Source organism: Cavia porcellus, unplaced genomic scaffold, assembly GCF_034190915.1.
Source record: "Cavia porcellus strain 051 isolate PalLab524CR breed Dunkin Hartley unplaced genomic scaffold, mCavPor4.1 scaffold_29, whole genome shotgun sequence".
In the NCBI taxonomy this organism is placed as follows: Eukaryota; Metazoa; Chordata; class Mammalia; order Rodentia; family Caviidae; genus Cavia; species Cavia porcellus.
The window spans coordinates 11,091,077-11,116,072 of record NW_026947512.1 but is presented as its reverse complement, the minus strand read 5'-3'; the positions used below and the strand labels follow the sequence as shown (position 1 = coordinate 11,116,072).

The window sequence follows — 24,996 nt, the reverse complement described above, 5'->3', positions numbered from 1 at the left end:
AATATGTAACAGGGAAACCATAAAAAAGATATAATGGTTTAAATATGATACTGTGTTTGTCTTACAAATCACAGTCTAGAAAGATGATAATTTGCCCCAAAAGGTAGGAAGCTCTGTTCTATGAGGTCACTCAGGGACTCAAGTTCTATGGTTTGGTTTGGTTTTTTGTTTTTTCAGCAAACCCCCTACAATGCTGTCTTCAAGTACATGGTTAAAGCTATGTCAGTGCTTCTGTCTGTCCCTGTTCCATTTCAAATGAACAAGGAAATTTCAAGGATAAATATAGGACAAACAGTTTCCTTTTAAAAAAGCAAGAAGGAAGTTGCATACATCAATCTTACATTCCATTACGAAGTTTTATCAGTGGCCACATTTAGCTGCAGGGGCAATATAGTCTGTAGTTAGCAGCCAAGTATACTCTTAATTTCTATATATGTAAAAGGAGGAGAAGATTCTGAAGAACAATTAGCAGCCTGTTGTAGTTTGCCCTAGTGGCCATTCAGCGTCTGTGACCACCTTTATTCCCACACACAGACTCTTTTTCAAGAGACATTCGCAAGGTTCCATTCAGTTACTTCATCTACCTGAAGTTAGAGGTCTCTGCATAGTGTGCTTTCCTGTCTTTCGGGTTAGAGATCATCCCGTTAATCCATGGACAAGTTACCTGTTCACCTCATACCCACTATATGAAAGTAGAAGGAAGGCTGGGAGTTTAGCTCAGTGGCATAAATGCCTACCTGGCAAGCTGAGGTTGTGAGTTCAATCCCTGGTTGGGGGTGCGGGGAAGAAAGTAGAAGGAAAAGAATAGTTATAGGAAAAATTGTTCTTCAAAAAAGAGAAGAATGAGAAACATGTCACAGTCACTACTCTGTAGAAATTTCTAAGATTCCTTGCTACAGTCCTGGAGTTTTCTTGTTTTCTCATCTGGCTGTTTCCTGGTTCTAATTCTGATCTGTAACTATTACCCAGTCTCCTCTATGATGATATCTAAAGATAGCGTTAGAGAGTACATCCTCCTGGGGAGCTGCAAACTTTCAAAATTTGCTATTTGTGGAGATTTGGAACACTGAGAAGTGTTTTAGTAATCAAATACAGGCTTTTCTTTTAGGCTAGCTTTTTGATTTTCTTTGGGAAGTAACTCCCTCAATGCTTCTATACACTTTGGGTATTTTTGCTTCTGGGTGAACTCTTCTGAGTAACAGATCCAAAGATTTCTTTTTTCTAGGCATAATTCTTAAGTCTTCTTGTTTTATTTATTTGTCTGCTTGTTTTTAGAGATTTCTTCTTTCCCTATTTAATATTTGCTATACTGAGGCCAGATAAAAGCACAAACTTAGGGGAGAGGGCAAAACTCTTAATATGATCTGGGCTTCTTGGCTGGTACTGTGTCTTGACTGACAAGTCTTCTTTTTGACAAAGTCTCCGTGTGTAGTGCAGGTTGGCCTTGAACTTTACTTATGTAACTCAGGCTGGCCTTGAACTCACAGCAATCCTTCTGTCTCAGCCTCCCACGTGCTAAGATTATAAGCATATACCCCTCCCCTGGCTGGTTGACAAGTCTTCCTGAGAGATACTTGTGATGAACACAGAGATTCTTCTTTCTGTTTAGAAAAAGTAGTTGGATTTTCTGATCCTCAGACTCCAGCCACCAAATGTATTCCATTTAGACTGTACACAACTTCCCAGCCACTTTGCTAGAGTGACAGGCATCATAGGCCTGTGGTCTGTCTTTAGAGGCAACTGTTTTACTAAATATTGTGATATGACATTAAAAAGGACTGTCAATTTTCTAGCCAACCAGTATTTTATCTTCTTACCTTAGCTTTTATTCAACTACAAAGCCAAGAAAAATCCTAAGTTTGAAGTTTTACATTTTGACAGTGCATCATTTCTGGGTAGCAGTTTCTGTATTAAAGTATAGAAATTTGATTTTTTTTTAATTTATGAGGGTATAAAAATGATGTATATTAAGTAGAAACTATGCTTTTAACTTTTTTTAATTTTTAACTTTTATTTTTTCAAAGTGGTACAGAACTTCAAAACAGGATAATAGGAAATCGATGATGGATATCATAATATATCTTGATATCTTCACAATAGTTGTCCATACTGCCAGACATAATAAAATCAAATAAAACAAAACAGAATAAAGCCAATCAAAACACACATTAAGTAAAACAAAATAAATTGAAACAAAACTAAACAGTGAGAACAATATTGGAAATCCAAAACCAGACAGAAGGCAGTCCCCCATATTCACTATATTGTGTACTATCATCCTCCTAACAGATGCTCAGACTACCAGCCATAGGCCTGCAAAACTGACTTCTCTCTTCCTGGGCACCACATGGTTTATGCAGCTTACAAGAAGGGCAAATTGGCTTTTTGTTGTACTCCTCCCAGACCCAGCATGGCTTCTGCTGACGCCCAGGAAGGGGTGGGTGGGCTACTCTCTTCCTGGGCCCTGCATGGCCTGCATAGCTTATCGGAAAGGTGAACTGGCTTCTCTTCCTGGCCTTCCACAGTTTGCCTTGTGTTTTAATTTTGTCTTGTTTTTCTAGGATAACAGTGTGTGGTACAGGGTACTCCTACTACACTGGGCAGAGCCAGTGAACCATAGCTCCAAGTCAACTAGATGATCACAAGGGTGGACAATCAATACTCTTCAGTGTGCTGTGCTGCTAAACTGTATGTTTGATATGTTAGGCGTATAAATGTGCTTTTGACTTAGGATATTTTCAACTTGCAATGAGTATATGGGGATACAATTCCATCTTAAGTCAGGGAGCATCTGTATAAGCAAAATGCTGTAATAAACAGATTGCAAAATTTAATGGCCTTATATATTCTAGGTAAGAATCTCCACCTGAGGAATACCAAACAAAACTTTTCCCCATTCTGTAGCTTGTCTCTTCACTCTGTTGGCTATTTCCTTTGTTGTGTATAAGCTTTTTAATTTGAACTGATACCATGTGTTGATTTTTAAGGCCTTTTTTTGTGTAACTGAGCTTCTGTTCAGAAAGTCCTGCTTCTCCTGGTACTATTTGTGGATTGTCCATTCTGCTCCATTGATCCACATGTGTGTTTTATTGGAGGGGCTTGTAAACTGGTATGACCACTATGGAAATCATAGAGATTTCTCAAAAACTAGAAGTGGAAATTCCATTTGACCCAACCATTCCCCTTCTATGTATCTCCCCAAAACAGTTAAAGACATAACATTACAGTGACATGTGCATACCCATGTTAATTGCAGCAGAGTTCATAATAGCTAAAGTTTGAAGTGACCTATATATCTATCAATAAATGAGTAGATAAAGAAAATGTAATACTTATACACAATATAGCTACTGTCCCATAAAAGAAAACTTGGAGTCATTTGTAGGAAAATGCATTTTGAGACTGTAATGTTAAGTGAAATAAGTCAGATACACAAGCCTAAATGTTGCATAATTTCTCTTATATGAGAAACCCAAAATATAAAGAGAAAAATAAAATGTAATAGGAAATAGTGATACAGATCATTTGCAAAAGGAAAAACACAAGAATAGAGGAACAAGGAGGGGAGTGGGGAGGAGAAGGCAATGAAAAAAGAATTGTGTTCTGTATTCATACCAACTCCCCACACGAAATATAATTATTAAGTACTGCAAACACATACCAATAAAAAATTAATTAAGAACTACAATTGCTTATTAATTTTTCTGTTTTTTATGGTTGTATGTAAAAAGTAAATGTGGCCCAGGTTGACAGGTAGTTCTGCTCCACAAGATTGTTCACAAACCTCTGTTCCTCTCATCCTGTTGTTTTGATGCAGGCTTTGTAGAACTGCATGCTATTTGGACATTTTGTGTATTTTGTGTATGATACGATTTTTCAGTATTTCTTACTACTATACTACTTCTTAGATGTCAGTAGCACTTCTCCAGTTGAGATGATTAATGTCTCTAGACATTGCTAAATGTCCACTTAGGGCAAAAACCACCTCGAGCTGAGAGTCATTGCTTTATTGTCTTTTAGAATATAATTTTCGTCTATGTATTTAAAGTAGATTTTGATCCATAATGAAGAGAAAAATCAAAATTGTCCCAGATATTATAGTTAGCAAAGGATATTAGTATGATAATGATAGCTATTCCATGTTCAAAAAGTTGAGAAATGAAAGATACAAAAACGAACCAAATTGAGCCTTAGGAGACAAAAGTATGCCAGATAGAACTTAGAAATGTACTAAGTAAATCAAATCAAAGGGCAGATGTGGCATTGCAAAAGAAAAGATTAGTTAATTCCAGGACGTGACAATCGGAACTATTCAGAATTAAACACAAAGAGAAAAATGAATTTTAAAAAGAAATAAGAATCAGTTGAGCTATGACAGAAAAGCCTTTCTTCAGAAAGCCTAATGGAAGAGTAGTTGGAGAACCTGAAAGGGAGAGGTACAAACAATTTGAAGGAATAATAGCTGTTTTCTCAAATACGATGAAAACTGTAAATCCACAGAGTCAAAAAGTTTGATGAATTCTAACAAAGGAAACTTGAATAAAACTACACAAGGCACATCAGAATAAACTGCTCAAAACCAGAGCAGGGTGAGGGGAGACAAATGTACAAAAGAACAAAGATAATTGTGACTACGGATTTCTCCCTAGAAACAATGTCAACAGTAATTAGAACCATATCTTTAAAATAGTAAACCAAAAAAGAAAAAGGATGGGCATGGTGATTCATGCCTGGAACCTCAGAACTCAGAGAGTCAGAGGCAGAAGGACTGTACATTTGAGCCCATCCTGGGCAACTTAATGACTTAGCTAGACTCCGTCTTACAGTAAAAAATAAAAAAGGTTGGAGGTAAAATACAGTGAAAAAACCCTGAATTTAGTCCCCAAGACTGGAAGTAAAGGAGAAGAAAGATGTCTGTCAAAAATGGAGGTAATTACTTTAGAAACATAAAAGTCTAAAATAATTCATCACTAACATCTTAATTATAAAAACGGCTAAGGAAGTAACCAGTGAAATAACAACATAAAAAAATAGCTAAAGAGTCAATCATACAAACTAGTGACTCTAAAAGAAACATTTAAAAGTGGAGAGGGACCAAGGTTATAGCTCAGTGGCACAGCCTCTGCCTGACAAGTGCAAGGTCCTGAGTTTGATTCTGGCAATAAATAAATAAATGGTGGGGAGGATTAACAGTGAATCAAAGAAACAGAAAATACACGTCAAGGTAACAGACATTTATGTACCTGATAAAACTTGTAGCCAGAGTGATAAAAAAAAAAATACAGAAGATGTAAGTTATCAACACCAGGAATGAGAAAGGTGAAATCACCACAAATTCTCTAAGCATGAAAAAGACTAAAAAAAAAATTACATAAATTTTTATGGTAATAATTTGGCAAGTTACGTAACATGCACAAATCCCTTGAAAAAGATGGATTACCAGTTTCACTCAAGAATGGTCAGCTGCGTATAGCAGTATGCTGCTGTACCAGTACTGTGTTGGGCTGAGCAGGAGAATTAAAACTTTGAGCCTAGCCTGGGCAACTTAATGAGACCCTGTCTTAAAACACAAAACAAGAAAATACAAAGTCTTGGATTCAATCCTTAATAACACACATAGACTCCACAACCACCACCACCATCTGAATAGCCCTTGTATTTTATATATGTGTGTGTGTGTTGTTTCTATATTATCAGCTTGCTTTCTTTTATATCACCAATCTGAGGTTCCTCCTGTGATGGTTCGTAATGGGAGCTGGTAATGGGAACATCTTTCCCTCAAGATGACAACACATTGCAAAGGTGGAGAGTTGAACAGATGAAGTGAACACTGAGATAAGCATAAGCCACCGAGCATGGCCTGAAATACATGTTAGGAACCTGAATACAGAGCCAGGAAGACTGAACTACCAGAAAAATCGATCAAGAAGATTGTAAAATAGGGCCACCTGGACATGGGTGGCGAGCAGAGCCGGTGCCTTCCTGCTTCTGGGCACTTGCATGTTCTGCAAGCCCTTGCATGGTTAAGCCAGCTCCATTTTAAATTGTCAGCACTGGAAAGGAAGCTACCAATCAGTTTCTTCCTAATTATTAAATTGCAGATGCCTCCCCCTTAATTATGAAATATTGAAAGATGGTTTCTTTCACGTAGGACCCATTGTGTCCTCAGTATTTAAATAGGCACATGGAAAATTCTTTGTCTTTTAGGGGGTGAGAATATACTACAGTATTTAAAATATATTTCCATTTAAGTAATTTTAAAATAGAGAATTAAATCTTGCTCTTATATAAAGGCTAATTTATCTGTCTGCTACCATTTTATTACTAAAATCAAGAATTTCAGAAAGGCATTAGAAATACAATTATTGTCATCTTGTCTTGATAGAGGCAATGTTAAGTACATTGTTTAGACAATTTTAGGGTAAAGAGAAGAAATCAAAAGGTCTTGCTCAGCACTCTTGCTGCTGAGGCATTCTTGTTGGAGAATAATTTGTTTTCATTTCAGAGCAAGGACAGTAAAGCTGACTCTTGTATTTGTAGAGCTAAAGCAGTGATGTCTTTTTAAGAACAGAACTTGTCTAGCCCTGTGGGAACTTCTGAGCGCAGTATTCAAGTGTTGTGCCATGTCTGTCCCTGTACTGCTTCTCCACTATGTGTGCACACGATGAGCCTGGCCATGGTGACAGCTGCTGTTAGGCCTTCCTGGCTCTGTATTCAGGTTCCTAACATGTATTCACAGTGCTATGAATTAGATGTGTAGCTCTTACGTTGGCTGAGTTTTTCAGCTTTAATGTTCTGCCATCCCATGATCAGAATGCTATAACATGGGAGGTTAGTGATTTTAAAAAAGGAAAACGTATATATACAAAGGAGAATTCACTCACACCCAGGTCTTTGATTTGTTTATGTAACCATGTTCCCTCCCTTTTGAATTGCTTAGTGACTTCCTAGTAGTTTTCCTGTCCTTTAGATATAACAGCTTGCAGAGAAGACATAGAGAAAGGAAATTCCATTTACCATAGTGACTTCCATGTCATTTTCTTGAGTTTGATTTTAGTCCTGTTGAACGTAAATTCTAAATAACTGACCTTTTTGGAAAATAAACTTGTTATTTAGGTATTTTCTTAAACGTGTGTTTTATGTTGATGATGGTTTGGGTGCATGCTGGCATTGTTTGAAACCTTTTGGAACTTTAATAACTTGGTTTTTAACTTTTTTTTTTTTTTTTAAATCGGTACCAGGGATTGAACTCATGACCGCCTGCTTGCAAGGCAGGTGCTTATGCCACTGAGCTAAATCCCCAGCCCCTATGACTTGGTTTTTGAATACTTATAACTTAGGGCTACGTAGGCTACTATTTCCCTCTACTCATGTTTATTTTCATGTGAAATACTGTTTTCTTTGATATTCCTTCTTCAATATCCAAACAAAAAAATCATAACTACTAGATTCTCATGTGTCCATTCTGCAATGTATGTGGAATATTTTCAGTTCTTTTCCAGGGAACCAGCCTATCTTATAACAGGAACACTGTACCCCCCACCTCAAGTTTACATGATTTTGAAGGAACACCAACCAGTAATGAACATACCTTTAAATTGAGTTTTATATACATTTTATTCCTTTTACAGTGTTTTACTCTGTGTATTTTCCTTCCTTTCTTTTCAAAATGCACAATGTTTCGTTTGTTTTCATTTTGAGCCTTCTTATTTAGTCATTAAATAGAGATGTACACTTATTCCCTAGTTTAATGTATTTCTTTTAAAAATGAAGCAGTATTTTAATATTATTTATAGCTTTACTTCATTTGACTGTAATTTTTTCTTTCATTTATTTACTCAGTATTTATGTAACTGCAGGGACCAGAAACTAAAACTGGACATGCAAACAAGAATATGTTGTGGTTAATCATTGGCGTTCACTGAGAAGTAGGGAGACAGACGTCTGCATGTGATCGCTGTGGGAGATTTATCGTAGGATCATGAATGCAACAGGATACAAAGACAGAAGGGAGCTAATGACAGGAATGGCTTGAAAGGGAAAGTGATAGTGGGCATTTGAGTCTTGAAAGAGGAGCAACAGAAGACAAGGAATAATGTTTTAGGCCATAGGGATGGTATACGTGAGTAACCCAAGCATAAGAAACAACACGTTAAGAAAATGAGTTCTATGAGAGCAGTGGACGTGAAGGACCAAGGTACTTACTGTGGCTGGGAAGGTAGGACAAGTCTAGATTGTCTGAAGGGTGTCTTGTGTTCAGGATGTGTGCTAACCTTTAAACCTCTGGCCCAGAGAACACCTCCAAACACTTACATGTCCAGATACTGTGTTTGAAAAGATAGTTTTGGGATAAAACTAGAAACTGATAAAAATAGAATGAAATATGAAGAGACTTGTAATAAATGGGCAGCCAGTTAGGAGACTTTTACAAAAGCCCAGAGAGAAGTATGACGATGTCTTTAACCATGGCTGTGTAATAGGATAAAGGTGGACGAATTGAGCATTTCCCATGTACTGTCTGGGAGGTTTAGGAATGCTTGGATATGTGCGATGATGGATACTAAGAGTTACTCCTCTTCTTCCCTTTCTCTCTTTCTCTTCAAGCTAAAACTTGCCTATCACATTCTTCCATCCGTTTTAAGGGAAAGAACTGCCATAAAATATTCTTTGTAATTAGGCTGCTTGCTGAATCTTTTTTGGGGGGAAGGGGACTGGGAGTGCAACTTACGACCTTGCGCTTGCCGGGCAGACACTTGTGCCACTGAGCTGTGTCCCCGACCCCAGCTTACAAAATCTTATTTATTCTCATTTATGGCTCATCTCACAATAACCAGCTTGTCCCTTGGCAATTAAAGTGTGATACCACATCAGCTTCTGCTTGATTCAGTTTATTGTATTATGGCTTAAGTTCCATTAATAATTAGATGGCTGGACATGGTGGTTTACACCTGTAACCCCAGCATTTAGGAGGTTGAGACAGGAGGATTACGGTGAGTTTGAGGGCTAGCCTGTGCTATGTAGTGAGACCCTATTTCAAAAAACAATAATGATGATGAGGATGATGACAATGATGATAAATAGTGTAGAGAGAATGACCAAATCAAATGGCTTTCTAATCGAATCTGTGCCTCAAAGTCAGGAATATTTAGACAGCTGCTCTGTGTATTTATCAGGAGGCAATCCACTTCCTCCCTGAGTTGGTGTAATGGTTGATACAGTGTGTCAACTTGAGAGGCTTAGAAGTTTAACAGCCACTCAGCAGGAAGCTATGGTCCTCACTTTGTAACCATCCTGAGCCTGTATAAGAGGAGGGTTTGGAGATGGTGTGTTATATCCACCTTAGGGAGCAGTAGCCGGCATATAATGTAAGGGAGGAAAAGAGGCTTGTTTCTCCTCGTTTGCTTTTGCTGTTTTCTTCCACTTTGAAGTGTTGCCCCGTGTCATGCCACCCTGCTTGGGAGCCAACTGATTATGGTCTGAAACTTCACAAACTGTGAGCGAAATAAACCTTTCTTTCCTTAATTTGGCTTGTCAGGTATTTTGTTGCAGCAATGAGAGGAAAGTAACCAAGATACTTGGTAAAGAATACCATCTCTCAGACAGTTTTGTATCAATGAGTTATACAGATAGGATATAATAAGCCACACATACTTTGGAAAATCAGACAGATATACTGAAGAGATGTTTTTCATTTGTGATGCCTCTTGGATTCAAGCATAGTTGGTAGTTCAACACTAAGCACACCAGTCCACACTCTTGTGTCACACTGAATTTACTACAAGAGCTTTGTGGCTTCTCTACTTCAGTATGTTTCAATTAGTCTGTACTGCCCTGTACTATTGGATTCTAAAACTTACCTTACTATCATCATTCATTTCTTGTTGTCCAGAAAAGCCATTTTGTAGCATCTTATATTCATCATAATTTGACTTCAGATGTACCTGCTGGAAATTTTATTATACACAGCCATATAAACCCTCTAATTCTTCCAATCTGTAGGTTTTATCTTGCCATAAAGTCTACAATACTATTGAGTGCAAAGAGCAAGTTATGGGCTCCTTTTGTATTATATCTAGCATTGAGCAGAGTTCTGGCTCATGGTGTACACAAAGAGAATTGAAGATCTTTTCTGTTTGCCCTGTACGCCTATATTAGTCAGCTTTTCATTACTGTAACAAAGTCATGAGATAAGCATAATTACAGAAAAAGTTTGGGCTATATTAGTTATCTTTTCTGTTGCAAGGACAAAATATCTGACATCTTTAACTTAAAGGAAACAAGGCTTATTTTAGCTCAGTTTCAGAGATTTCAGTCCCTGATTGGCTGGCTCCAAGGTAAAAACATCATGGCGGGGGAGCTACTTACGTCATGCAGCTGGGAAGAGAGCATAGGGAGAGAATGCCTGAGAGAAGTGAGCAGGTACTAGATGTAGGGAACGAGAGGGGGGGTTAGGTCTCACCATTCCCTTCAGAGGCCTACACCGCAGGAATGGAAGGTCTCCCTCTAGGCCCCACTTCTTAAAGCTTCCAGTATACAATGCACTGGGAACTAAGCTTTTAGAATATGAATTTGCTGTGTAGCTCAGGCTGTGCTTGAACTCACTGTGTAACCCAGGGTGGCCTCAGACTCTTTCCAATCCTCCTGCCTTAGCTTCCTGAGTACTACAATTACAGGTATGCACTGCCACACCTGCAAACACGAGAACTTTTGGGAAACATTCCAGATCCAAGCTAAAGCAACCCAGAGTTCATTTATTCCTCTATTCCTTACGAGGTCTGAGAGCTGTTTCTAACTTTGTGTTAATGTTTTTCTCTTTCCTAAAGTAGTTGATATTTATCTAGCATATAGTATCTAAAACTCAAAGGGCAATTTAAATATTGTGATAATCTTTAGTATAGCAGCCTCCTTATCCTATACGAAAGTAGGGGCTGGGGATGTAACTGAAAACACGGTGACTCAGCCACTTGCATGCCTAAAATGGTCTCTTCCGTTTTCTGTGGCTAGTCTTTGTAGTGAGACGAACAGTCCCTTTTGGGAACCATGATATTATGGCATTCTTAAGGCATCACTACAGTAATAGGCAGTCCAATTTAGCTGGACTGTAGTGTACTTTGTTAGTGTGCATAAAAATAGGTTCAATGCAGGAGGTGGCCAACATTCATGCAGGATACATTTGAAGGTGCTCATAAATTTTTTGGTTTTTTTAATACCGCTACAATTTTTAGCTCAGTTTCATTATGAATTAAGACAAAATAATTGCCTTTCTATAACAACATATAGTAACTACAGAGGACAGGGACTATAATTCAGCCCTGTTCACCATCTGCTGCACAGGAATAACTAGTTCATTCCTCAGAAAACTAATGCGTTGCTGCACTGTGGCCCTGAAGAGTCTCTGAGGGAGAGCAGAAGCAATGAATATTAAATCTGTAAATGTCAAGCAGTCACTTTAGTGGACTGGTTCCTGAAGGAAAAAGAAGTTCAAAAGCCTTATAAAATTATAACCTTTTAAAGTACAAATGAAAAGTCTTATTTTTGTTTGTTTTCCTGTAATATTTTGTCAAAGGTTTTTTAAAGTTCACATTTCTTTCCATTATGAATCTGTGCTATTTTTCTATTGGGCACTACAGAAAAGCAATACATAAAAAAGAAGCTAGAGTCAAACATGGTGGCATACACCTATAATCTTAGCATTTCGGAGCCTGAAGCAGGAGGATTGCTGTAGTTCGACGCCACCCTGGGCTACATTGTGAGTTCATAGTCAGGGATATAGCTCAGCAGCACAAGTGCCTGCCTGAGTTCAAGTCCTGATACCAAAAAAAAAAAAAAAAAAAAAAAAAGCACAAGGTCCTAAGTTCAAGTGCTGATACCAAAAAAGCCACCCTAAACTACATAAACAAACAAACAATTTCAAGTAATGATGTCAAAAAAGAAGTAATAGGACACCAGGATGCAAGCCCACTCTGCGAACCAGCGTCATGCACAGGCCTTTGCTAGACTAGAACAGCGAGACCCAGCCACTTCCCATGAGTCAGCACCATTCATGGACCAGGGGTAGAGAGAACAAGGCCACACTAGCAAGGAAGCCCAGTCTGGGAGCCAGGGCCATGTGCAGGCTGCCAGCAGACTGGAACAGGCAGACCCCAGCCCCTTCCAGTGCATGGGCTGGCAAACAAGAAGTACCAACCCCCCACACCCCTGCTGCTGTAAGTGACAGGCTTATCCAGAGAAACACAGGCTGTGATGATAGCTGTGTAGGTGAAATGCAATTGGATGCCTGTAGAGCTTTGGTGTTTCACTAACATTGCAGGTCTAGGGCCAGAGGTCTGATCATAGATTCAGAGGGCAGCGGTACGCAGTGGGACATCTAGGGGGATTTCCTTTTGAGGGTCACAGCCATTGTTGATTCCTTATGGTCTTGTTTTAGAAGTCCTATATCATTTCCATTGTTTTGTTGGGCTGGGTTTTATTTTCTCTTGTTTTGTTTATGTCATATCCAATAGCAGGAGCAGATATTTCAAAGATTGCAAGAAATATTATGGTAGCAATTTTGGATTTACTGTTGGCTTGTTTTTAAGTCCTTTATTGAATTCATTGTCTTGTTTTTATTGTTTTTATTCTGTTCTATTCTGTTTGATTTTTACTATGTCCAAAGTTATCTGCAGCTATTTTGAAGACATCAAGAGGCATTATGGTAACTATTGTTGATTTTGTAATGCTTTAAAGTCTTGCATCTCTTACACTGGTTTGTTTTGATTGGTTTTATTCTGTTTTATTCTCTTTAAAATTAAAAAAAAAAGGCTAGGGATTTAGCTCAGTAGCACAAGTACCTGCCTGGCAAGCACAAGTTCAGGAGTTCAATCTCTGGTACAAAAAAAGTACTAGAAGAATATCTACTGTGTCACAGTACTTCTTTCCTTTAGATAGGATTGGAGTAAGGTACTTGTAAGTCAGATGATACTGGAGATGAATAATGCAGTAGATCCCATTTACATGAACATTAGAAGCAATAGTAAGTAAAAAGTTACTGTAGTAGAAAAGACTGTGTATGTTTAGAAATATCAATGTGACTGAGGAAGTGAGATATTAAGAGGAAGAAATGATAGTCAGAGAAGTAGGTCGGAGCCAGATCAGTAAAGCTACATAAGCAGTAGTATGTGTTTACATTTGTATACAATGGGAAGCTGTAAGTTTTAATCAGTAGATCATTTTACAACATGGTTTTAGGATATCATTTTGATAAGAAATCCCAGCATGTTGACTGTACATTGAAAACAGTGACAGTAGAACTATCTAGATGTTATTTCAGTAGACCAAGCAAAAAATGATGATAGCTTGGGCCAAGGTAGTGAATGACAACAGAGACAGAAAAGGAAGACAGATTTTGAAAATAGGAGTGACAGGACTTTCAGATGAATTAGATTTGGAAGGCTGAGGAAAAGTGAGAAATCAAGGATCTTAGTCTGTTTGATGTTACTATAACAAGATACCTGAGGCTGACTTGAAAAGAGAATTGTTTGGTTCACAATGCTAATAACTGGAGAGTACAGACAGCATGGTGCCAGTTTCCTAGAGAGGGCCCCTTGGGCTGCATTATAACATGACAGAAAAGCAGAAGGGATTTGGCTCCATGCAGGAGGAACATATGTACAAGAAAGTAAACCAAGATGTTGAACTTGCTTCTAACAACCAATTCTTGGAGGAACTAGTACACTCCTGAAAATTTCATCCCAGCTCATAAGACCATTCATGAGAATTCAGCCCATGTGACAGAATTACCTTCCACTAGACCCCATTTCTTAAAGCTTCCCCCACCTTGATGCCACCACGCTAGAGACCAAACTTCTAGCACGTGAACCTTTGGGAGAGAAGTCATCTTCAAAATATAGCAAAAGATGTTGTGGAGCTAGGCAAGCTGATTTTCTAAGTGTAGGGAAGTTCACTGAAGCTGTTGAACTAAACTGACAATAGATTAACTAGAAAAAAAATTTACCAACTTACTAATATACACATGTGCATAGGAGCCACACAAAACATGCAACTCAAATAAATGCCAGTGGATGAAGCTTAAATACCCTTTTCATAGGGGATAGGGAAGTGGAAAATGTTGGTAATCTTAAAGTGATAGTGAATAATTTGGGGAGGAGATGAGGGGGCCCAAATTATAATGACCTGTTTAAGTTATTCTGGGCTCTGGGAATGGTTTAGTTTTCAGTCTGTTCTTCTACTATATGAGTTTAATCTTTCTTGGTTAATGACATTTCAGTAAGAAGATTGCAGACAATGATGTTCACATTTAGGGAATCTGTTATTTAAGTAGATGAGGGAGCTGGGCATGATGTGCATGCCTATAATCCCCGTACTCGGGGGACTAAGATCAGCCTGGCCAATTTAGTAAGTTAGTGTAAGATTCTGTCTCAAATTAAAAATAAAAAGGGTTCAGTGTGAAAACTCTAGTTACAAAACAATTAAACATACTTATATAGTAAAGTGTGGCATTTCCATACGTGTGTACAAGGTATAATGCTTCAGATTAGAATAACTAGACATGTCTATCATCACACACACATATTGTTTCTTTGTATTGAGAACATGCAAAATCCACTCTGCTAGCCAGCTCAGTAGCACAGTGCCTGCCTGGCAAGCATGAAGTTATGAGTTCAATTCCTGGTACATTCCCTCCAAAATAAATTAAATTAAATTAAAGTACACTCGACTTGGCTATTTTGAAATATTCGATTAATTGTTAAGCATATTGTACTATAGAACACTGGAAATCACTTCCAGCCAACTGCAGCCTTGTGTCCTTTAATCATCTTTTCTTCATCTATCCTGTCTCCACACCTTCTAGGCTCTGGTAAGTGCTAATCTATTCTCAACTTCTCTGAGATAACATTTTAGCTTCTACCTTTAAGTGAGGGTATGTGGTACTATATTTGTCTTTCCATGTTTGACCTATTTCACTTATAATAATGTCCTCTAGCAATCCCATCCATGCTGTTACAAAGGAGAGAAGTTTTTTTCTTTATGGCAGAATAATGTTCTGTTATGGGTGTATGCCTCATTTGTCCATTCACCATTTGATGTACACCAAGGCTGATTGTGTATCTTGACTCTTGTGAACAGTGCTGTAATAATCATACAAGTGCAGATGTCTCTTAAACATACCGATTTCAGTCCCTTTGGCTACATATCCAGTAGCAGGATTGTTGGATCACACCGTTGAAAATACTATTTTTAGCTTTTTGAGGAAGCACCACACTGTTTTCCATAGTAACTATACTCATTTACATTCCCACCAACAGTGTATGAGAGTTTCCCTTTCTCCATATCCTTGCCAGCATTTGTTATTTTTGTCTTTTTCTTAACCATTCCAACCATTCTAACTGGGGTGAAATGATATCTCATTGTGGTTTTGATTTGCATTTCCCTGAAAATTGAGATGCTGAGCATTAGTTTATGTGTTTGCTTGCTGTTTCTATATCATCTTTTGAGAAATGTGTTTTTGGGTTATTTGCCTATTTATAAATTGGGTTATTGGGTCTTTTTGCTGTTGAGGACTATGAGTTTCCTATATAGTCTGTAAATTAATCCTTTGTTGGATGAATTGTCTTTCTATTCCCTGGCTTATGTCTTTGTTCTGTTACCGTGTTTCTTTTGTTACATAGAAGCTTTTTAATTTGATGGAATCCCATTTGATGTGTGTATTTTGGGAACCATATACAAAAAATCTTTGCCCAGACCAATGTCCTAGAGCACCTTCTCTGTAATTCTTCTGGTAGTTTAAATGTTTCGAGTCTTACATTTAAGTTTTCAATACATATTTAATTGACATTTTCTTACTTTGTGAGGGACAAGGATCTAGTTGCTTCTGCATATGGATACCTGCTTTTCCCAGCATCTTTTATTGAAGTCTCTTCTTTCACCACTGTAGATTCTTGCTGTTATTGAAAATAAACTGTAAATATGTTCATTTATTTCTGGATATTTTATTCTGTTGCATTGTTGCATCTATTTTCATGTCAACCCATGCCATTTTGGTCACTACATACAGTTTAGTGCTATACTTTGAAGTAACATTATAATGACTATCTTTGTTCTTTTTACTCAATATTGCTTTGGCTACTTAGGGTTTTTTGTAGTCCCATATGAATTTTGTGATTGCTTTCCTAGATCTGTGAGGAATGCCATTGGTATTTTAATATATTCATTATCATTGAATCCAGTGATTGCTTTGGGTAGTGTCACTGGACTGGATCTGAGAAGGTCCCCAAATTTATTTATTTTTTTAAGAGCAGAATGCATTTATTGAGAAAAAAAAAAAAAACTTCTGTCTGAGGGAGAGACAGAAGAGATCCTGAGTGGGTTGCCAAAGACTTCGTCTTTTCTAGGGACTTTTATTGAGCAAAACCTTGAGGTGAAGCTGGCCCAAGATGGAGGAAAAGGGAACTCACATGGCAGGCGAGCATAAGGTGGGACAGAACTGTTGTCAAACAATACCCAAATTTAAAGTGAGGAACATAACCCACCTTTTTTGTAGAATAAACTTGCAAGTTCCCTGAGTGCCATCACAAAAAAAGAATTTTCAGGACTAGGCAATAGAAGTCATGGCAAGGGTTTTATTTGGCAGAAATTAAAAGGTACACATTCAAAAAAAAAAAAATAAAGTGCAGGCCTCAAGAGAGGGTTAACTTCCTGCCTCAAGAGAGTGTTAATTTCCTGGGTCAGGTTAATTATCTATCTATCTACCTACCTATCTATTTATTTTTTATTTATTTAGAAAGGCGTGGAGACTGCAGGAAAAGGTAGTAGCCCACTCTAAAGGGATGGGCCGAATTTGTTTTTTAAATACCATAGGTAATTCAAAACTTCTTTAAATTCTCTCAGTCTGCTCCTTTAGGATCAGTTTCCTGTTCTTTACTTTCTCAGTTAAGCCAATTTATAGACTCTGTTTTCCTGAGGAATTTGGGATGTGGTGGGCCTTAAAAAAAATAAAAAGGAAGGAGGCTAAATTTAACCAAGGCAGTGCTAACACTGTGACAACGTTGCCTGAAGTCCAAAAGTTGCAATCTTTTTAAAAGCACAATTTTTATAGTTTCTAGAAATTACCTGGGTAAAGTCTAAAATTTTGTTGCTTTAATCCATTCTTTTAAGCTTAACCAAGAACATTTAAATATCCTGAGAGCCTTATTGCTTTAGACATAGAAAATGTGACCTTTTAATTATAGGCTACTTAATTTTATATGTGTAATTTCTTTAACATTTTGTGGGCTGGGGCACAGTAAGACTGAAGGAAAACCAGAGAAGCTACCACCAGTGGGAAAAACAGAAGCAGACGGGCTCCGGCAACTGCTTTTACAGCACATAGGCAGTACTTCCCCGGGGCCAGCAGCCCCCACTTGAGGGAAATTTTTAAATTATTTTAATGTAAAATTATATGCAAGAAATTTAATTCTTAGTCAACTTTAAGAAATAATCATAAACATTTATATATTAATTTATGAAACCTTTAATAAACCAAATCTCTTATTTTTCATAAACTTTAAGAAGCCAAGAATATCTGAAATTATATTTAGCAATTGATAGCTTATATATTGCTATGAGCATTTATATGGGCTATTTCTATTTGTAGTTATTTATTCATTTTAACAGTTACTTTAGATAACTCATATGAACCAAAGCATAGCATAGTTAATAACCGTAGTTATGTATTATCTTTAACCAAGTAGAATAAAAATTCTACCCAGAAAACAATGGATATTGAACTTATAAAAATAATTTTTAAGATGAATATTATCTTGATTGGCTAACAACCTATATAAAAGCATGTCATTAGCTTTAAAGACATCTTTGCTCTTATCTTACCTACCAATTTAAATTAGCTCACTGATAAGCCATGTGAATAAAAATCGTTTGGCTATATCATGAGTGTCCACTTATCCATAAGCTAATTTAAGTAGAATCTTTGGAGGGTAAAATACACCTGAAAGTTAACACACACAAAACCAGATTTTATTTGCAAGACTTACGTAAATCTTGATTCTCACAGGGTTTTTTTTTTTTTAAACCCGATAATGTTTTAAGTGATTTAGTTACCCTTGATTATTTTCTAACCAGTTTTTATTGAAAGCCCTAGTGGAGCTAGAAGTCTATAAGGGCAAAAAAGTAAAAATAAAAATAAATTGATATGGGTTCAAAAAATGTTTTCTTAAATGAAGCACCTGCAAGTATTTTAACCAATTACTGAAACAAATGTACAGGCAAACAAATAGATAAGAAAACATATAGAACATATAAAACAATTACATTAAATCAGAATACATTCTTAGATATTTTGGCCAGGCTGAATTATAATTTTTTTTTTTTAGTTCTGGTTTATAGCTATAAACAGACTAGTCAGAATTTTTCCCGGGGATTATTACTTAACTCTCCTTTTTTCTTATATGAGTCTTAACAATATTTCTTATAATACTTTATTTAAGCTACTCTGAATACCTACTTCTTGTTAGTTAATACTCTAGATTCATAACATGTAACGATCAGAAGGGGGAAGAGAGAAGAGCTATAATTGCTCCAGAGGATCTTTGTTGACTTTCCCTCCTTATTATAAAACCAAATCTGAGGCCTTGTCATTTTACTCTCTAACTTAATCTGGAGAAAAATGCAACCTTTTAAAATCATCTTAAATTGGTTCCAAGTTTATAAAATATAAACTAAAGGCGACATTTGGGGACAGCCATTGAGTTGCCCATAATCATTTAAAATGTACCTTTAAGATCTCCTTTGTGTGGTCCTGGAAAGAGATGAAAGAAAAAAAAGAGAGACAGACAGACAAGATGGGTTCTGGTTTAGATCAGTGTGGTCAGGCTGTGAGCCACCTGGCTCATCCCAAAGTCATGCTGCATGTGCAGCTAGCCCCATTTCCCAGAGCCAGAACTGCCCACAGGGACAGCTCTGTCCCGTTACCCCAGGGTCAGATCCACCAGCAATTGGCAGCTCTGACCTGTTACCCCAGAATCGGAACTTCCCAGTGGGGAGGAGCTCTGCTGTTTTTTTGTCATGGACAAATCCATGCACTGTGATTGTCATAGAAATCTGTTGCTCATTTTCAGAACTAGCATCTTTGTTGCTGACACAGAGCTACTCCAGTGTTCATCAGGGGATCAGGAAAGCAGGAAAAAAGTTGTGCATAACAACTGGGCTTTCTTCAAAAATTTACCCAAAGATCTTTATGTGTTGGGACTTGTACACAAAGAATTCATACAGAGTTTTAAAAGTCTAGAGATTGGGCTGGGGATTTAGCTCAGTGGCATAAGCGCCTGCCTTGCAAGCAGGCAGTCGTGAGTTCGATCCCTGGTACCGATAAAAAGGAAAAAGACCAAAAAAAAAGTCTAGAGATGCCACTTAGCAACTATAATGCACATAGCATTTTAGATAGGGAGGTAAACTTGAGGCCAAAATTATAAAAATGCCAAAACCAAACAAAATGGAGGGAGGAAGCAAGCTAACAGAAAAGCAACCCGACAGGCAAATAAAAAACACCATTAAAACTACCTACAGGCAGTTCCCTTCCACTGTCCTGCCCTCTGCCTCTCCCTGATAACTAATGTCAGAGAAATTTAAAGGATTTGAGTTTTCTGACAAAGGAAAGCCTCAGCATGGGACACCAAGGACAAGAAGGGGGTTAGGGCTTTCTTAAGGGATACAGGAGGAGGAGAAAAAACAAAAACCAAAACAAGTAGGTTCCTTTTCAGTTTGAGTCCGTAGATACAGAAATTTGTAAAAGGAAAAGGAAGACAGGCAGGCCGGCAGGCAGACCGACTATGCTTCAGTGGGCAGAGGATTGGGGAAAGCGCGGCAGACAAACAAATCTAAAAGCCTTTGACACACTTAGCAGAGTAGCGTCCCATTGCTCTTTTCCTCCTGCTGCTGGCTCACCAGAGAAAATATCGGTGGACTGGGTCGAGGAGGTTACAGAGGTTGAGATGAGGAGCCCAACCCATTGTTTTTGTAGCGTGAGTTTGTGGGTTTGCTGGCTTCCATTGTGGGAAAAGAATTTTCAGGATTAGATAGTAAGAGGCATGGAAAAGTGCTATAGTCACAGTTTAGAAGGGAAACAATACAGGACACATAGTTTATAGGATTGTTTTATAATGCTTACCCAAAGAGTCAGATGCAGAAGAGGGCAGAAGATCTGTTCGCACACTATAGAGCCAAAGAATCCATTTGAGGGCCTGGATGCCATGACAGTGTGCTACATGAGTCCAGCTGAAGACCTAGAGCATATGGCACTGCATCTCACAAGTCCAACTGGAGCCCTAGAGCACAGGATAATGTTTCTTGCAAATCTGTACAAGGATCTTTGGGCACTGGGAAGGCCCAGAGGTCAGTGGTGGAAGCTAGAAAGTCTGTGCCAGGGGGCTGAAGGATCTGTGCCAGCGGGCTGAGGGATCTGTGCTGGAGCCAAGAAATGACACTCAAAGTTAAGAGCTCCCCTAAAAGAACCGCAGGCATCCTCCATGATAGTGAGGTCCTAAGTGCCTCTGATAGTGAGAACAACTGAGTTCATACCAGGAAAGTCTGTGGGACAAGCTTCTTCAGGAAAATCAACAGTGCACCATCGCCTGCTCTAGTTCTCCTTGTATGCTGTTGGCAACAGTCCTCAGGTGGGCCTTCCACACCTAGCACCACGCTGATTCCGTTCAGCTGGGTGTTACAAGTTGACTGTTAGTTAATACACTACAGAAGAGTTTTATTAGAAATTAAAAAGTACACACTCACAAAAAAAAGTAGAGTGCGTGCTCTCAAGAGTTGTTTCCTTGATCAGGGAACATTTATCTATTTATTTGATGAGCAAAAACTCTTGGAAAAGGTGGCCCACTCTCCAGAAGTTAGTAGTTCATTCTACAAATATGGGCCTGAGTGTGTGTGTGTCTGTATATGTTTGTTTTTTGAATAGGTAATTTAAACCTTATGGATTCTTTCAATTTAGTTTTTTATCTTAGGGTCAGGTTGTTGCTCCTTATTTTCTCAATTAAGTCAATTTATGTACTTTCACTATTCCTGAGAAATTTTGAGTATGATGGATCTAAAAAGAAAGAAGTCCAAATTTAAACAAGGGAATGTTCATATGGATCACCTTTGGTAACTCTGACTGAAGCCCAAAAATTGCAGTCTTCTTACAATACAATTTTTAATTAGATTTCTGTTTTCATTACTTTTCTCTTGCTGCTGGAACAAAATACCAACACCCAAAATTTTGGAAGGAAAGTTTTACTTAGTTCACAGTTTGTGGAGGTTTCAGTCCGTATTCAGCTGGTTCAAAGGCAGGATGGCACAACACACAGACAATATTTCAACATAAAGACAGCAAAAGCAACAAAAGCAAAATGAGGAAAAACTAACCTCTTCTCCTCCCTTAGATTTTTTTTTTCAGATAAACAATGAATACATGTTTAGTATGTCTGTGCTATAAAGCAGGGCTATGCAATATTGGTTGCACATTTATACTAAAAGCTCTTTTGCTACATGTCTGACATTCAGTTTAACAGACACCTGGCTCTGACAGCTCTGCTCTGACTCTGTCTCACTTGGGTCCCACTGCAGGTCTGTTCCCTCCTGTCTGTTTCAGGTCCTCTTTTATTTTGCCCTGGTTTTTCTTTTCTTTTCTTTTCTTTTTTTTTAAATTTGTATCTCCCTGGGATCCTGAGATGAAAATACACAATTCTCAGATGAAGAAATACAAATGGCAAATAAATACATGAAAAAATGTTCATCATCATTACTCATTAGAGAAATGCATATTCCTGGAAGAACTGAAAACATCATAGCACAGTGATATATGTGCACTTATGTTTATAGCATCACAATTTATAATAGCCAGATCTGAGAAATAAAAGTGTCCATCAACTGAGGAATGGATAAAAAAGTTGTGGTGTCTTTATACAATGTGTTTTATACAATGGAGTACTACTCAGCTATAAAGAATGATCACATTGAGATATTTATAAATAAATGGATGCAGCTTGAGACCATACTCATAAGTGAAATAAATCAAGCTCACATATATAAATGTCAAATAGTTTCCCTAGTGTAAGAAATGGTAAGAATCCATAAAAGTATGTGGTAATCATGATTCCCCATTATATTGCTTTGAAGCCTTATAATGTTTTCATTCATTGGAATGATTTTATTCTGGGTTGTTTGATTTTATTGTCTGCATTGGTGTAAACAGCTATTTTGAAGAAAACAAGAAATTATAATAGTTAGTGATGATTTAATATCATCATGTTTTGAAGTCCCATAAGCTTTTGTTCTTCTGTTCCATTGGTTTTATCATGTTGTATCTTATTGGATTTTATTATATATGATAGTGTAAATAAAATATGTTATAGACAAGGAGATAATATAATAACCTTTGTTCGTTTTCTGTTAGTTGATTCTGAATACCCTGTAATACTTTCATTCTCTTGAATGGTTTTACACTGTCTTTTTATGTTTGATACTGTAGTATATGAAAGTATACTCAATTAGTTCAAGGAAAGAGACACTATGGTAGCTACTGTTAGGTCAGATTGTCTTGTGGTGTTGCTTAAACTGTTCTGTTCTGACCTGTTTTGTTATGTCCTCTTTTATTTTAATCTTTTTTTTAATTAAAAAAAAAGAAGTAATGAAAATGGAAAAAAAACAGTGGTTGTTTTTCAATCACATATAGCAAAATAAAATGAAATACAAAATATTATATAATTTATCAAAACATAGCAGTACCATTAATCAGAATAAAGCAAAACAGTAGTAAAAATATTTACCGTCAAACAGATGGTAGAAGGAAATCCCCCTTATTTGCTGTATTGCATATGGTCAACCTCCCAAGAGATGCTCAGATCTCTGGTTCCCATTTGCTAATGGGGTTCGGGGATCCTCCCTTAGATTTTTTTTTTTTTTATTTAAGGAGAGAAAGGGGAAAAAAGCAGAAAAAGGGTACAAGTTATACAGAATTTCAGAAAAAAAATAAACAGTAGGAAATCACTAGTTAATGGATTACATATTGTCATCTTAGAAATATTTGTTCAAGTTACAAGATTAAAGCATATAAAGTGGACATTCAAACAGCGAGACTGCAAACAGTTCTGTTCAATGATCCAACAAAATTCAGTAATATCATTGGCTATCTTACACACTTAAATTTACATGCAGTTATATCATTTAGAGCACTTTCTTTTCCTCTCTTTTGTACAATGACTATTACACATTTTGGGTTTTATTGCTCCCACAGTTCTTATTACTTTTTTTGGAAGAGAGTAAAACCAAATGTGACTTAACAGAACAGAATCGGTTAAATCAAAAGGGTGGACATAATAGATAATGTAAAAACATAATACAAGGTGGCCAACAATGGTTACCATAATGCCTCCCGCTATCTCAAATAGAATTGCCTATATCATCAGTTATAATAAAATTAAACAAAACAGTAAAGAACGAAACCAACAAAACCAAAACATTGGAGACATTACAGGTCTTCAAAAGTAGATAATAGTCAACCAGAATGGGCGTCATAATGAATCCCACTATCTTCACAGCTGTTGCCTAAACTTTCGAACCTGGTACTATCAAGCAAAGCAGAATAGAGGAACATCAGTCAAAACAAGATGGTGAGAGCAATACAGGGCTTCAAATCAAGTTAATAGAATATCAAAGTGGGTTACTTAATATATCCTGCTTTTTTTAAAATTTATTTTTCCTTTAATTAAAAGGATAAAAATAAAAAAGTAAGTAATAAAATGGAGATTGAGATAAAAGAGGGCATAACAACTAAACAATGCAGATCAATACATAACCATTTAAGCAAATTAGTGTTTCACCACAAGATAATCCTGACATAAAAGTAGTTACCATATTGTCTCTTTCCTTGAGATCTTTGAGTATAACTTCGTATACTATAGCATCAAATATATCAACACCTCCCTTAGATTGTAAGGAGGCTATCACCCAGCCATGGTGGCTCTAACTCTCACACCACCTTAGTGCCCTACTCTTACACAGGCTCAGGATGTTTACAAATTAAGGACCCTGGCTTCCTGCTGAGTAGCTTAGTTAAACAGCTAAACTTGACACAGTCCATCAACCATAACAATTTCTTTGTTCTTTTTTTAACCTTTTATTTTTTTTTAATCCCACCTCACCTGTACCTTGGCCTCATTTCGTTAAGAATTTGTGTTCTAACATTACTGTTTATTAGGTCACCAAATTTAAAAACACATGATTAAAAAGCTACAAAGCTTTTTAGTATTATTTAGTATGAGATTCCACCCTTCATTAATAGTTCCCTAGTCCCTTTGTATATAATCATTGTGCTGAGTGCTGGGAACATTCTGGTGAGTGAAGTGAATGCAATGCCCCCACTGCAGGGAAAGAAAAAAAACATCTTTTTTCCTTTAATCTTCAGCTAGAAAGCTGGCCCCCTTTAATAAAAAGACAGATTAACAAAAGGAAAACAAGTCTATTAACATACACTGTGTATCTCATGTATATATTATAGACACCCATAAGAGAGAAAAATCTCACAGAAGTAACTTAAAATTCAGGCTCAACTACCATGTTCAGGTAAAACACAGAAGTAAGACATAGGAAAGACCACTTATGGAGAGGTAATGGGGAAGAGGATGATAAACAAGATGCATGTTAAGATTTGTTATGCAAACTCAAGCCTGTGCCTTTCCCATTGATTTGGCATAAATCATTCAAATACAAAACTGCAAGTATGAGAGAGGAAGCATAAATAAAAATAGAGCAAAGAGAAGGGCCATGTACTCAGAATCTAGAGACTGAATGTGTTGATTCTGCAGAAGGTGACATCTGAGAGGCGCTGGGGATATAGCTCAGGGGCACAGTGCCTGCCTGGCAAGCATGAGGCCCTAAGTTGAGGTTCTGGTACCAAAAAGAAAGAAAGAAAGAAAGAAAGAAAGAAAGAAAGAAAGAAAGAAAGAAAGAAAGAAA

General features: G+C 37.2%; 1 protein-coding gene and 1 pseudogene across 6 annotated transcripts in view; both read left to right on the top strand.

Annotated features, from left to right (window-relative positions):
• Window positions 1–24,996, top strand: part of Rabgap1l (RAB GTPase activating protein 1 like) — a 718,519-nt gene that overhangs the window by 527,203 nt on the left and 166,320 nt on the right. The gene's annotated exons all lie outside the window — the stretch shown is intronic.
• LOC134473982 (coenzyme Q-binding protein COQ10 homolog B, mitochondrial-like) overlaps window positions 1–24,996 on the top strand; it is a 31,447-nt pseudogene extending 6,451 nt beyond the window's left edge.